At 46.0% G+C, this 15,543-nt stretch overlaps 1 protein-coding gene across 2 annotated transcripts in view; it reads right to left on the minus strand.

The window, feature by feature from the left end:
* PROSER2 (proline and serine rich 2) overlaps positions 1-11,871 on the minus strand; it is a 32,334-nt gene extending 20,463 nt beyond the window's left edge. The window contains exon 1 of one of the 2 annotated variants that reach the window (XM_081927197.1): positions 11,750-11,871. The gene's annotated coding sequence lies outside the window, so the exon portion shown is untranslated. Of the gene's footprint in view, positions 1-5,360; positions 5,439-11,749 lie in introns of those variants that run through there. The other variant, XM_081927198.1, reaches the window with a different exon arrangement.
* Positions 11,872-15,543: the final 3,672 nt, after the last annotated feature.

Raw genomic sequence — 15,543 nt, forward strand, 5'->3', positions numbered from 1 at the left:
ACCGCCGACCTTCTGATCGGCAAGTCCTAGGCTCTGTGGCTTAACCCACAGCACCACCCACATCCATCCACCCTCAAACAATCCAGAGCAAAACAAATCAAGGCTTCTAGGAAAGTATTTCAGATCCTTCTCTAAGTGACATTTTGCTTTCCCCATATTTATTCACTGACTTGATTTATAGAGCTGCCCCATCGCAGAAGTACTGGCTAGAAAGCCAGTGTAGTGGTTAGCAATTTGGACTAGGGCCTGGGAGGTCAGGGTTCAAATCCCCACTTAGTCATGAAGGTTGACCTTCATAGTCACAGCCTCTTAACCTACCTCACAGGGTCGATGTAGAGATTAACTGAGGTGGGGTATGAACCATGGACTCCTGGGAGGAAAAGGTGGAATATAAATGCAATAAATAAGCTGTTCTGCTGAGCTGCTTAGGAACGCTGGAGGGGCCAGCCAGATGGAGATGTCAGTTGCCAACAGTGTTAGAAACTCAGATATATGAAGTACGTGCCAAATGGCAGCTTAACCCTACAACGGAATGTCTATTCGCCAGGGGGGTTGGACTAGATGGCCCTTGTAGTCCCTTCCCACGCTACAGTTCTAGGATTCTGTGACCTCATTGCTTGACTGTAGCTTCCTCTTACAACAATTCGCTTGTCCCAGCACGCAAGGAGGAGAAACACACACAAGGGAAATGGTATTTACAGTCATACCTCGGGTTACAGAGGTTGTGGGTTTTTTTGGTTACAGACTGCCGAAACCCGGAAGTATCGGGATTCGGCAGTCGTGCATGCGCAGAAGAGCTGAATCATGCTTTGTGCATGCGCAGAAGTGCCGAATCGCGCTTTGTGCATGCACAGAAGCGCCAAATCGCAACCCACGTGTGTGCAGACGCGCTGCTCCGGGTTGCGAACGCTGTGGGTTGTGAACGTGCATCCCGCACGGATCACGTTCGCAACCCGAGCGTCCACTGTACTCTGGACTAAGGCAGAGGTTTTTAAACTGCAGCCGCCAACCTGTAACCCATAAATCTCCACATAGTTGCAAGTGGACCCACGCCAGAAGCAAAATGCCCCTGGCCCCTGGCTAATTTCGAACACTGCTTCTTAACACCAGCTGCCGAAGACTGTAAGAAGGGAGAATGGCGCTGTGCTCAGGTCCTGGCCTGGGGAATTCCCATGGGCATCTGCTTGGCCACTGAGGGAACAGGATACTGGACTCGATAGGCTCCTCTTACGCTTTTAAGTCTATTGGAACTTAGAAGTTAGTGCCTGAACTGCACCTCAACCCTAAATACGGTAAGTTGCTGGTGTTGCATGGATGAAGAACGGGCAGAAACGAAACATAAATATATTACAATAAATATTGTAATATAAACAAATTAGAAATTACTTGAAAGAAACAAATAGGCCTAGGATTAAATTAAGTTATAACCAAATAAATGGGATTTAGAATGTTAAGAAAAGTGAATAAGATGGACTATAATTGGAAATTGTTTTAGTTTAATAATGATATTGGGAAGCTGTTACTTTTAATTACAAGGAAACTCAGAAGGGAGGAATTTGAGGAAGTCAACCAAGATGTTTAAAAGGTTGGATGTGTGAAGAATTAAGTTTGTTGTTATTGTTTATCTTGTCCCCCCCCCCTTCCCCTTTCTTTGTTCCTTTTTCTTTTTCTGTTTTTGTGTATCATTTTGCTTTGTGGTTTGTGTTATCACTGTGGAAAATCTAATAAAAAATTACCGTATTTTTCACTCTATAAGACGCACCAGACCACAAGACACACCTAGTTTTTGGAGAAGAAAACAAGAAAAAATAAATTCTGAATTTCAGAAGCCAGAACAGCCGGAACAGCGCAGTGAAAGCAGCAATCCCTCTTGCTGTTCTGGCTTCTGGGATAGCCGCGCAGCCTGCATTCGCTCCATAAGACGCACACACATTTCCCCTTACTTTATAGGAGGGGAAAAGTGAGTCTTATAGAGCAAAAAAATACGGTATTAAAAAAAAAGAAAGAAAGAAAACATGCCATTATCCACCCTACTTTTCAGAACACGGTTAACCATTACATTGCCTGCTTTAACCTTCACAGGGGAGAAATCTTAGCTGAACAAGAGCCAGCTTTTGATAGAATATGGATACAAGGCAATCTAGGAAGCTGACGGTCTTAAGGCAGCTTAACGGTACCAAGAAGCCAAGGAAGCCTGAGCGACCTCAAACCACCTGCCTTGCCGTTCTGTTTCGTTCGAGAGAGGAGCAGCCGTTTTGCCAATGTTTTCGTACTGCCACTCCAGGAGCTGGGTTCCCCAGGCGAGGAACAACTGCAAACAGATCAAAACTTGCAGAGCCGATAAAAAACAAGCAACACAAAAATCCCCTGAAACAGGAACAACCTTATCGGAGCCGCAGTGCACACAAGTTCAGCCACAGCCGTGCAATTAGAGTGCGCCACAAAAAATGTCTTCATGGAGATACAAACCACATCCTAGAAATCACAGCAAAATGCAGTGAAGAAGAATGCCAAGAGAAATGATTTTGTTTTATTTTTTCAAGGCCAGGGGGTGTTTTTAAAAAGGCTTCACATGGTGCTAGAAAGACAATAGATTAAATATCAGGGGGGGTTTCTTCGGAGGGGGGGTGTTCCACAGCCAGTGGAAGAGTGGTGGCTATTATTGAAAAGATTTCTGAACTCCTTTTCATAGAATCATAGAATTGCATAGTTGGAAGGGACACTAAGAGTTATCTAGTCTAACACCCTGCAATGCAGTAGGGGCAGATAAAGGTAAAGGACCCCTGACCATTAGGTCCAGTCGTTTACCTTCCCGCCGGAGCGGTACCTATTTATCTACTTGCGCAAGTGTGCTTTCGAACTGCTAGGTTGGCAGGAGCCTGGACCGAGCAACGGGAGCTCACCCCATCGCAGGGATTCGAACCGTCAACCTTCCAATCGGCAAGCCCAAGATACTCCTGCCGAATTCACAAGACCTATGTTCATGCAAATCAGGAATGGAGGAACTGTGGCCCTCCAGATTTTGCCTGACTCCAACTCCCATTAGCAACAGCCAGCATGGTGAACGACCAGCATGATGGGAGTTGCAGTCCAACAACAACTGGAAGGCCACTGTAGCTGTACTTGCATATAGGAAAATCACCCCCACCATGGTATCTGCTACAGCTGCTAGAATAGTGATTGCTGCTAGGTGGAAGTCACAAACTATATCCACAAAGGAGGAATGGATTTGTAAACTAAATGAATATTTAATTTTGGCAAAAATTAACTGCTATAATAAGAAATCCGTCGAATCAAAAATCAAAAAAAGGAGTGGAAATGTTTTGATGAATATACGGCAAAATATTGCTCAAAAAAAAGATACGCTAATATGCCTAGATTAAAATGTGAAGTACTGGATGGAAGAAAAATTAGTAAGGAAAGATAATAAGAATATATAGATGACTTGAGAAGACTGTAGAAGGCAAAGATAATTGTAAATTGTATAATGTGGGGGAAATCGAGTGGGGGCGGAGGGGAAAAAGAATAATATGAGGGATTGAGGAGATATAAATGTAAATGTATGGGGGGACGGGGAGGAACTGGTGTTGGCTTTGGTACACATGTATTGCAATGTAATCTGTGAAAACCAATAAATAAATAACATATTTTTTGCTCTATAAGACTCACTTTTCCCTCCTAAAAAGTAAGGGGAAATGTGTGTGCATCTTATGGAGCGAGTGCAGGCTGCGCAGCTATCCCAGAAGCCAGAACAGCAAGAGGGATCGCTGCTTTCACTCCGCAGCGATCCCTCTTGCTGTTCTGGCTTCTGAGATTCAGAATATTTTTTTTCTTGTTTTCCTCCTCCAAAAACTAGGTGCGTCTTGTGGTCTGGTGCGTCTTATAGAGCGAAAAATACGGTAAATAAGAAAGAAAGTAAAAAACAAACAAACTGGAAGGCCACAGGTTGCCCAGTTTGTACTGGGAAAAGTACAAACAGCTTACCATTTCATAGCCTGACAGAGTTGGAAGGGACCCTGAGGGTCATCTAGCTCAACCCCCCTGCAATGAAGGAACATTTTGCCCAACGTGGGACTCAAACCCACAGCCCTGAGATTAAGGGTCTCATGCTCTACCAATGGAGCTATGGAGGTCTTAAACGAGGGATGGGTAATATCAGGCCCAGGGTCCAAATCCAGACCTCTCGAAGCACTTTGAAGTCTCTGCACCTTCCTCGCCTGGCTGAAAGGTGCCTTTGAACTCTCGCAAGTCTTCCTGGCAGCGCCTGAAAGGCAGACAGAAAATAGCCCGGAGGGGGCCACAACCAGAAAGAACCTGCAACCATATTTTACCTTCAAGGAGATGGCGGAACCCAGAGCAGGGGGGTCTATTGAAGACCTTGGCGAACCACATTTGTAAACCTGTGTATTGCAGATATAATACAGGTTACCTCAAATGTTGCCGTTTACAAGACACAGGCAAGTTTAAACGCCAATTGCACTTGAAAGCAAGCAGACTCTTTTGATATGCATTTCGGTGACAGCATCAAGGTGGATTAGCTGCTCACATAGCATACTGGACACAGAAATATGCAAGACACCAGAAGACACCCAAGCAAACTATTCAAGGGAAGGGCTGTAAGTCAGCTGTAGAGCATCTACTTCGTGGGCAAAGGTCTCTCTCTCCACCGCCCCCCCCCAATCCTTTCATCTTCCTTCTTTCCCACCTGATATGCAGGGCAACTGATTCCTGCTTCCTTCAGCTGGCAGAAAATGGAGCCAAGAGATAAAACGTACAGGCAGCAGGGCAGGATGAGATAGGAAGAAGATAGCAACAAGAATGGAATGCCATAGGTGCCTCATCTCTGAATTTACAAGCAATTTTAAAATAAGTGCCAAAGTCTCCAAACAGCAGCCTGGCAACCTTATCCCGAAGCAAGCAATGTCTGGGTGTGACCGCACCATAAGTAACAGACACCTGCGTGAGATAAACTTTCCAAACAAACCGATTTAAACCTTCTCATGTGGCTGCCTTTAGTGTCGTGCGCACTAAACTACAATGATGTCTATTTTTAAAATTGAGGAACTATTTGAATCAGTTTAAATCAAAACATGGTTTTGAAAGGGGGGGAAAGGGGGAGAGTTGGGAATGCGCTGAGATAATAGTTTTTACCAACACAAAAATGCTGGCAGGGGAGCAAACTTTTAAGCAGCACAGAAATCCTCATCTGGCAGGAGACTTGTTAGGAAATGGAAAGCCAGCAATGCTGTCCGCATCAGGGATTTGTCACCCAAACCTTGTTGCAGTTTTATTGGGAAGGCTGAGGAATAATTCCTAGCACAATCCCTTGCCCTTCCCAAAAAACCCCCACAAAACTTTACCTAAACTCTCAGCACTTGGAATATTCCTAGTTCTGCTCAGCAGACTGCATTCTTACGCTTCTGCATCCATTCCATCAGTTAAAATAAAATTTAAACATTCTGAATTGCTGGGGGTGGGATTTAAAAAGGAGAGAAGGGGAGACAATAGGTAAAGATTTTCCACACTTCACTCCTCCCCTAGTTTAAATGGGAGCAAGAAACCACAATCCTTTGTTTAGCATTACATCTGAACAGTGGCGTAGCGTGGGGGGTGCAGGGGGGCCGGGCGCACCAGGCACAACATCTGGGGGTTAGGGTTAGGGGGCGCAAATCCACAGGTTAGGGGGTGCAAATTACTTGCCTTGCCCCGGGTGCTGACAACCCACGCTACGCCACTGCATCTGAACAGAGGATCCTGGTTTGTGTCACTCAAACAAACTCTGATAAGCCAAGAATAAACCTTGGCTTCACATTGTGGTTTGTTTGGAGCATAAAACAATTATTGGTCCCCTGAGCGGACACAAAACTGCTAAGTCAGGGGTTGCAATCTGTTACTCACACCAGAGAAGAGCCACCTGAACATTCATAGCAAACTATTAACGGTGGTTTACTGTGATGTGTAAACACAGGCAGTTTTGAGTGTTCACCAGAGATGCAATCCTATCCTACACACACACACACACACTTAAGCAGGAGGAAATAGACCTGCACAGGATTGTGCCAAATTTATTTATTTATTTAAAATTGGCACTAACCCATAATACTCCCCACCACCACCCAAAACATTAGCCTACAGAATAGAAACAAACAGTCCAACTGCAAATGGCCATCAGGATAAAGTGAAATATTTGACAAACAGCAGCATTTAAAAAGGCAATGTTTTATATTTAAAAATAAAAGAGAGAGCATTGGGGTGGGAAGAAGATTCAAAGGACAAGCTTTCAGCAAAACAAACTCTGATAAGAAAGTGAGCCATGTCACCTTAGGGAGGGGACAGAGAAGATTTAGAGCTACAGGTCAGATTTAGTGACAAACCTACTCTAAAGTAGGCTGCTTCTGCAAAGCTGCAGGGACCCAAGGGTTAGATCTATATATAGCTGGTGCTCTATGTTATCTTACATCCAAGCTCATTTAGAGGCAAAATGCCAAATGTAGGAAGCATTGCAGGGTATGGTGTTAAACCAGGGGCGAGCAAGCTGTGGCCCTCCAGATGGAAATGTAGAGCTGGAAGGGGCCCTGGGGTCATCTAGTCCAGCCCGCTGGTGGACTCCGATTCCCATCAGCCTCAAGGTCAAGGATGACTCGAATCCAGCAATGTCTGGAAAGCCACAGGTGCGCTAAAGCTTTCGCACTGTGTCCCATGAAGCAAGAGCGATTGCCACTCGGAAAAAACAGACAAGAATGAAGGGATAAATAAGGGCAACTGTCTTCCTTCAATCCCAGGCAACTTGCTAACATCACGGCAGTTGTCACTTTAGCAACACTCACCTCCTGAAAGCATCCTAAAATCAAAACTACCTGCTTGGGAAGTGAGGCTCCCAGCTTTTAGGAAGGAACAGTTCCTTAGCCATATCCCCTTGAAAATACTCCCAACCCCCGCCAAAAAAAAAAAGAAAAAAAGAGAAAAAGGCCACGAGAGTTTTAATAGCACAAGGATGGAAGACTGAAGAAACCCCAACTAAAGAAGCATGGCAAGAAAATTTGATGGACTATGCAGAATTGGCAAAACTGACATACAAGCTACGGGATAAGGACAACTGTGACTTTAAAGATGAATGGAAACCCTTTACAAAGTATTTGAAGATGCAACAAAGCGAACTGGACTCCTTGGCTGGCTTTGAATAAACATTCACAAACTTTTTATTGATAATAACCAGCTAAATAGTTTGAGGATCTATACAACTGTGTAACATGCAGAAAACAGAATTCTTAGAGAAACCAAAGACTGGAACTGAGGGAAGTCGGGGGGGGGGGGTTCTGTGGGGGGAGGGAGGAAAAACAGGGGGAATAAGGATGATATGTTTCTGGATAATATGTTTTAATTTTGAATAAAAAAGTTATGAAAAAAGGAAAAAAGAAAAAGAAAATACCCCCAATCCTGGCCATTTGTAGCCCATTTGTCTCAGCGGGGCTCCAAAAGGAAAAACTCACCTAAGGGAGCAGTTTTGGAGGTGCATTTTTTGCAGGAGTGACCTCACAGGCACAGGAAAGGTTAAGCACCCCCTCTGCCTACAGATGCTCCCCCATATGTCCCCTGCCCCCAATTTCCCATTATCTCAGGTTTGGAAACACATGTTTGCTTAGGTTAAGAGGTATCTTCTGCAACCCCTGTTGCTCATTCACTGGTGAGCACTAGACCTTTTCCGGGATGCCAGGAGTTAAGCATTTCTCTCTCCAAAGCCGTGGTCTGTGAAATTCCAAGAGAGGGGTTGGGCCCAGAGGGTAAACAGGGCTGGACGGCTGGGCTCTGCCCAAGAGAGCCACCAGCAGCATGAAAAGCGCTTTAAATGATAGGCGGAGGTGGCGAACAAGGATAACAGTTTGCCAGCTGGGGGTGGGGGCTACTGGAAATTTAGCCTTGCAAAGGCTTCCTTTGTCCAAAATCTCCCCAACGTACCAAGGGCCGATGCAGACACCTCGCAGAGTTAAATATTAAATCAGCGGCTGAATGACAAACAAACCGGGGCTTGTTTTGCCAAAAGTACCAGTGAGCACCCACAACAGAGGATTGTAACCACTGTCTGAGCAACCTTGGCAGCGCAGATTTGGGAATTCAAGAGGGAAAAGAGAAAGTCTAGTCTGAAAAGGACAGGGTGCGATCTTCTAAGCCAGGCCAACAAAGCAATGAGAAAGCATGCTGCATTTCACCAAACTTTTCACCAGGAAAGGGAACTTCCATTCTGTCTCAGGAGTTTCCACGAAACTCAGAACGTTCCCAGCCCGAGGGACACATTTCCTGGTGCCACATGCCATTGACTGGCAAGGCAAGAACCAAGGATAGATATGGCCAGGAGCTAAATTGCAAAGAGCAACTTGATGCGAATCTCAAACTTTGCACAGCAAGACCAAATCCCAGCCATGCAAAAGCCAAAGATATCCACATGCAAACCCCTCTCTTTGCATGGGCAAGCAAGAGGCATTATCCTGGCTCAAGAGCACATTCTGGCAAGGCAATGGTGGAGGAGGGCAAGGGGCAGGGCTTCGAGGCAGCTCAAGGGGGCCACACAGGGAGGTCTGGAGGGCCACATCTGCGCCATGGGCCGAAGGTTCCCTCGCACCTGCTCTGCACCGATTCCCACAGGCTCAGGAGTAAATCTCGCGTTACCTCCTTGCATGTCCAGGCTTCGTTTTCTTGGAATAACATGGGGTGGGAGCAGGAGAAGGACTCTTTAGGGAAGTGAACCCAACACAGAGCTGGTGCAGAATAATTGCTAGGTGGAAACTCTGGTCAAAATGTCGGAACACAAGAAGTGGTCTAAGTTATACCAAGTCGGGCCATGAATCTATCTAGCTCCATAGTGTGGACAATAGGCTACAAGCATCTCTCTAGGGTTTCAGATACAAGTCCTCTCCCACCCCTACCAGGAGATGTTGGGGATTGAGATCTTTGGCATGCAAGGCAGATTCTCTTCCATTTAGCTACATGGCTCTGCAGACATGGGGCTCAATTCTATTTATCCATCCAGCTGAAAGCAGCTGTCCTTGGTTTTTGGGCTGGGAAATGCCTCTGCCTACCATCCAGGCTCCATTAAAGCTGGTGATGATGCTAGGAATTAAAACTGGGAACCTTTTTCACCTAGCAGAAGCTGTAGCAGCTGAGATGCTCTCCAGGGTAATCCCACTGGAAGCCTCACTTCAGCCAGTGACTGACAACCTGGCCTTCAAGACTAGCTTTCAGTTGCTCAGCCCGCCCACCCATCTCATTTGTATTATGCGGTTTGTTTTTGTTTTTAGTTCCTTATAAGAATATTTATAAACAGCTAGCATTATGGCGTGACCATTTCTAAGAATGCATATAAACTACCAACTCAAAAGAAATTTCTCAGGAGCATGGTTAAAACATCAAACAAATGCGGACACACAATCAAATTCATTTTCTAAAAGCACCTGGTGAAACATCAATTGCTGGGCCTGCCTTATAAGAATATTGTATTGAACCACTCTGAGAGCAGCAAAATTCTAACTATTGGTGAACGAAACAGAATAATGTATGTGCTGAATTCTGCCCTGTTACCATAAAGAAGGCTGATCGCCGAAGAAATGATGCTTTTGAATTATGGTGCTGGAGGAGACTCTTGAGAGTCCCATGGACTGCAAGAAGATCCAACCTCTCCATTCTGAAGGAAATCAGCCCTGAGTGCTCACTGGAAGGACAGATCCTGAAGCTGAGGCTCCAATACTTTGGCCACCTCATGAGAAGAGAAGACTCCCTGGAAAAGACCCTGATGCTGGGAAAGATGGAGGGCACAAGGAGAAGGGGACGACAGAGGACGAGATGGTTGGACAGTGTTCTCGAAGCCACAAACATGAGTCTGACCAAACTGCGGGTGGCAGTGGAAGACAGGAGTGCCTGGCATGCTCTGGTCCATGGGGTCATGAAGAGTCGGACACGACTAAACGACTAAACAACAACAACAACAACACCTGTAAGGTGCCAAGCAATCCAAACAAGGTAAACTGCCAAAGCTGGAAAGGATGTCCCCCCCAATTGCAAAAAAGGGTGAGGCAAAGCAAAAGGCTGATCTACGCAGCAAGACCAGAACTTGTTGTCCAGTAGGAATATTATTGCAAAGCCTCCCCAGCTATTCTCTCTCTCACACACACATTCAGCAAATAAGATTTACTGTAGAATTTCAAGGTTGCCATTTGAGCCACAAGTGAAATCAACTGTGGGTATAAAGAAATAATTGTTTTTAAGAGCAGAGCACAAGGTTGGAAAGCTAGTTTCCTTGTCTGCCTAAACGGCCCCCTGTGGCAAGGAAAGATAAGGTGGGGGGAGGGAGGGGAGGGGAGAAAGAGGCAAATAAATTCAGGGTTCAACAGCATCCATTTTCAGGCCTCATTTGCACAACAATGGCACATCTCAGTACTACAATTCACAAACTCAGGTGTCCTCATGATCATCATCATTGCATTTAATACAACACCCTCAATGTGCATAGAGCTTTGCAAGGTCTTAAGAGGGTAGGTACCTGCCCCAAGGTACATACAGCCAAAGGTTTGATACAGGGAAGGGAACAGAGGCAACTGCGCCAGGAAGCATCCAGTGCGATTTGTCTGCATGACCCCTTCCCTTGGAAACAGCAGTGCGATTCTTTGGATGCTGGGCACACTGGGCACTCAGCAAATTTGATCCTACAAACTGGCATAATTCCACCAAAGTTGTTGCCCTAATCCCAAAGTCATTTACTCAGAAGAAAATCCCACCAAATTCACTGGGCATTATTCCCAAGCAGACATGACCAGGACTGGAAACCCTGCCCTACACACACACACACTTGGGAGTAAGCCCCACTGACCTCATGCTTACTTCTGAGTAAACATGCATAGAATCAAACTCGAAATGACCCAGCGCAAGGAATACGGAAACCTGAAATCACATTCAGGTAGATTTAATCCAAAGGGGGCTGGAATTATTATTTCAATATTTCAGCATGCTGGGACAATTCTATTTTTCCCTTCACCTTTTTAAAAAGGTGGCTTGTTAAAGACCAATAGGTTTATCCTGCCACAAGCCTTTCGAGGACAGAATTTCACCCTATACATCTTCAGTTGGCAGATTATGTATAAAGACACATGCAGATGCTCACCCACGGAACTGGGAAGACTAAATAAGCAGTGGAGCCCAAAGTACCGAATACAAATGCATGTTGGGCTGCCAAATTTGCAACCCGAGACAGACAAGAAATTAGTAGAAGAAATCGTTCGGCAGCTAAATAAACACAGATGGGGAGGAGAAAACAACGCCGCAGCAAGGCAGGGAAGAAGTTTTGCTAAAATAGTTTCCAAACGTGCCCAACCTCCAGTCTAACCCGCTTGCGGACCCGTCTCCACGTTCCTGAAGCTGTGACCCACGCCCTCGGAATCCGAAAGCCGCTTAAGCCCCCGCGCGCTCGGCATCCCAACAGGGCGAGCTAACGTGGGAAAGCCTGGAGCGCGCGTTCCATCCGCCCTCCGGCTTAAGCCACTCGCGGATGGATCGCTCGCCAGGAGGAAAAGGAGCGCGGGGAGATCAGGCGTCGGGATCCGGCGAGGCTCCTCGGAAGCAAGCAGCTCCAAAGCGGCGCGCGTAGTTTCCAAGCCTGTGCCAAACCTCTCCGCGCCACGGCGAATACGCGCAGGACCTGGAGAGCCACGGATCCAAACTTTGGTGAAATGCAGATGCCCAAAGCCAAGCGCTTGGCACTTACCCGCTCGGTTGCTCGATCGCTCTCGCCGCGCAGCCGGGACGGGGCGTCCGCGGGACTCCGCCAAGGGAGGTGCGCTCGCTCGCGACGCGGGGCGCCCCGCCCGGGTGGGTGGGTGGGGACAGGTGCGCGCAGCAAACAGGCGGCGAGGCAACAATGCGGGGCGGGCGGGCGCTGCGCTGACTCAGCCCGCCCCGCAGGCGCTGACATCACGCCCGCCCGCCCGGCGCGTAAAGGCGCACGCGCGCCCAGCCGCTGCCAACGCCTGTCGCGGGTTCGAGTTCTGCTGGACCCGTATAGGAATCCGAGAGTTGGAAGGGACCGTTGACTGGCATAGCCAGGAGGGGCAAGGGGACAGGGAGGCAGTTGTCTCCCCTAAATCAAGGAAATAAATAAAAATACTAAACTAAAAGTAGAAACTGTAGAACGCAATTATTCTGAGCACTTTGGGTCCAAAGAAAGTGATTTAAAACAACTGCTGTTGAGACATTTCATTCCGAATCTACTAGTGTTTTTCAACCTTGGGTCCCCAGATGTTGTTGGACTACAACTCCCATCATCCCTGAGCTCTGGCCTTGCAAGCTAGGGGTGATGGGAGTTGTAGTTCAACAACATCTGGGGACCCAAGGTTGAGAAAGGCTGTGAGCCAGACAGAGGGTGGTGGGTGTCCCGCCCCTCCCCAAAATAAATCCTGGCTGCAGCTATGGAAGAGACTCCCCAAGGTCATTTAGTCCATCAGGATGGGTGGGCTTGAATCACCAACTTTCTGGTTAACAGCCAGACACACTCACCCATTGCGCCACAGGAGCTCTTCCCTCTCTTATTATGCAGTTATAATAACAACAACAATAATTTTATTATTTGTACACCGCCCATCTGGCTGGGTTTCCCCAGTTATTCGACACCTGGGCTTTTAGTTTGATTTATTGGCTTTCTGTGACACTTTCATTCATTGAATTTCAAATGAATCCCAAAGCAGCTTACAAACAGTATTCTATTTTATTTTTGTTTATAGCCCACCTTTTGATCCATGGAGCTCAAGGTGGTTTATGCATAGTTCTCCCACTCCTCATCTAATCAGCACAACAACCTTGTGAGGTAGGGCAGTTGGGAGAGGCAGAGACTGGCTCAAGTAGGAAGTCAAACCCAGGTCTATCAGGTCCTGGTCCAACACTCTAAGCACTGCACCTCCACCGGCTAACGATAACATAGTAGAGCGGTGCCTCTAAAAATGTTTACACATCACTTGGGAAGACAGGCGAACTCATGCCAATGTACTGGAAGAAGCAAAGATCACTAGTGTCAAAGCGATGATTCTTCAACTTCGTTGCACTGGTCATGTTGTGCGGATGCCTGATGATCGTCTTCCAAAGCAACTACTCTATTCCGAACTTAAAAATGGAAAGCGTAATGCTGGTGGCCAACAAAAGAGGTTTAAGTTTTCTCTCAAGGCAAATCTAAAAAAATGTAGTATAAACGCCGACAAACTGGGAAACACTGGCCTGCGAGCGCTCCAGTTGGAGAACAGTCTTTACTAAAGGTGTCATGGACTTCGAAGACGCTCAAGCTCAGGACGAAAGGGAGAAACGTGCTAAGAGGAAGGCATATTCAGCAAATCCACACCATGATCAGCTCCCGCCCGGAAACCAATGTCCCTACTGTGGAAGGACATGTGGATCCAGAATTGGCCTCCACAGTCACTTACGGACTCACTGTTAAGACCATTTTTTAAAAAAAGTAATATTTATTAAAAGTTTAAGGATTACAGAAAGAAAAAAAAACAAAGTTAAACAAAACAAAACATTACATTACAATACATAAAAAACCAAAAAACACTACTTATCTTAACAAAACAAAAACAAAAACAGAAACAATTAAAAACACATCGAATATTTCCACAACTTATCTTTCATTTACTTGTTTCATCGACCTCACACCTCCCTTTTTTGTATTCTAGTTCAGTTAGCTATTTCAGCAAATCCTTTCCATCTTTCTCAGTTTTTGTCCTATAATTTATGTTAAGACCATTTTCATGGAAGACAATCTTACTCATGCCAAAGAAGAAGTAGAGCATCAGAGATGCAGCATAAATTGCATAAATTATCAGTGAAACAATTACCATCTGTAAAGCACTATTAACAAAGCAGCAACTGAAAAATAAGCTAAACATCACAAATTCAGCAAAAGACCTGTTTTGTGATGAACACATCAATATGCCATTTATAATCTGTAAATCAATATTAAGAGAATAGCAACTAAAATAAACAAATTAAGCACTGTTAAGTTCACACACACAATCTCCACGCCCCCCTGACTCAAATTCTTTCTATTTGGTTCATTGAAATACACATAAAAGACACATGGCGTCTGTTCATCGACTTGTTTAATGCAGGGCATTCCAGTTATTTGGCTTAGTTTCTTGTTTTAATGTATGAAGTTAAAGTTAGCTACCTGACTAAATGATTTAATGTGTGGCTGATCGACTTAATTAATTGGTGGACGTTTTTGTCCCATTGTTCCTCCAGCTGACTGAGGGGACCCATTTCCTGCCTCGGTTTTCACCCTCCTCTCATTCTGAGCCAATTCTGAGTTGCTGGCATGTTTCGTATGTGTGCCTGAGCATGTGTGTGCATGCAATCAGATGCTGAGCACATGTGCGCCCGAGTGCATCCAGCGAGGGCAGAGGATTGGAGACACTCATGAACCGAGAATGCACTAGCCTCCTGAACCCTCGGTGACACATGTTTCATTTAACATAATGAAAGACACGAGGGTTCAGTTCACCACTGTGCTCTCAGTCTTGGTTCTGCCACCGTGAGTCACCGCAGTGCCATTTGTGGGCAGGTGTCGCTGTCACATGCTGGTTATTCAACAGCGTTACAGAAACCTGGTGCTGAGTCAACTCTCATGGGAAGGAGCGATGATGTACACCTAGCTTGTAGGTAATTGGCGATAACAAGCCAGCAAGCGCCAATTCTTTGGTTGATGCTGCTTACGAATAAAAGCCAACGTTAACTTGCAACCCTCCATGATGCTCTTCCAAAGTGAGCAGCTTTTGATGCTCAGAGAGAAGAAACAAATGGAAAACCCCAAATTTTGCAGAATGGTAAGCCCCATCACAAAGGCTCCATAGAGAAGGTAAAAATGGTTTCACAAAATCAGGTGAAAGACCGAAATGCGTTCTCAGCATGTGATTTCAACACACATGATGATCAAATCAGCGTAGGGAGGGTTGAGATGCCTTTAATGCCTTTAATGAAATCCACAAGCCTGGTCACTGATCACTGGCAATCTTAGAAAATGCATGCCCAAAATTCCTTCTAAAAAACAGGAGGAACACAGCCTTATGTAGAATCAGTGGATTGGTATTGCCATAAGGACATAAGAAGAGGCTGGTGGATCAGGCCAGTGGCTCTTATCTCGTCCTACCGGTGGTAAACCCGTGAGCAGGATTTGACCGCAAGAGCACTCTCCCCCTTCTCAAGGAGAAGCCCTTGCAAAGCCTCACTGCGAGACAGAATATCTATCCAGCTCAAAAACAAAGCTCCCTTACTTCCAGACCCATGAAATTCTCCTTCATCAGCTTCACTCTGTTACACTGGGCCCATTTCTGCAATCGGGCCAAACTGGAATACCCAAACACCTCTCCCTCTCTTTCTCCCTCCCTCTCTGGAACTGTTCCACCTACTCATAATTACATGCCAAATCCATAACGAGTGGTTAAGTAACAACCAGCTGCTGCTGCTCATGGCCTCCTGGCAATCTGCAGGACAGGAAAGAGCGGCATACCTGACATG

The sequence above is a fragment of the Podarcis melisellensis genome (assembly GCF_964234715.1).
Source record: "Podarcis melisellensis genome assembly, chromosome: 10".
In the NCBI taxonomy this organism is placed as follows: Eukaryota; Metazoa; Chordata; class Lepidosauria; order Squamata; family Lacertidae; genus Podarcis; species Podarcis melisellensis.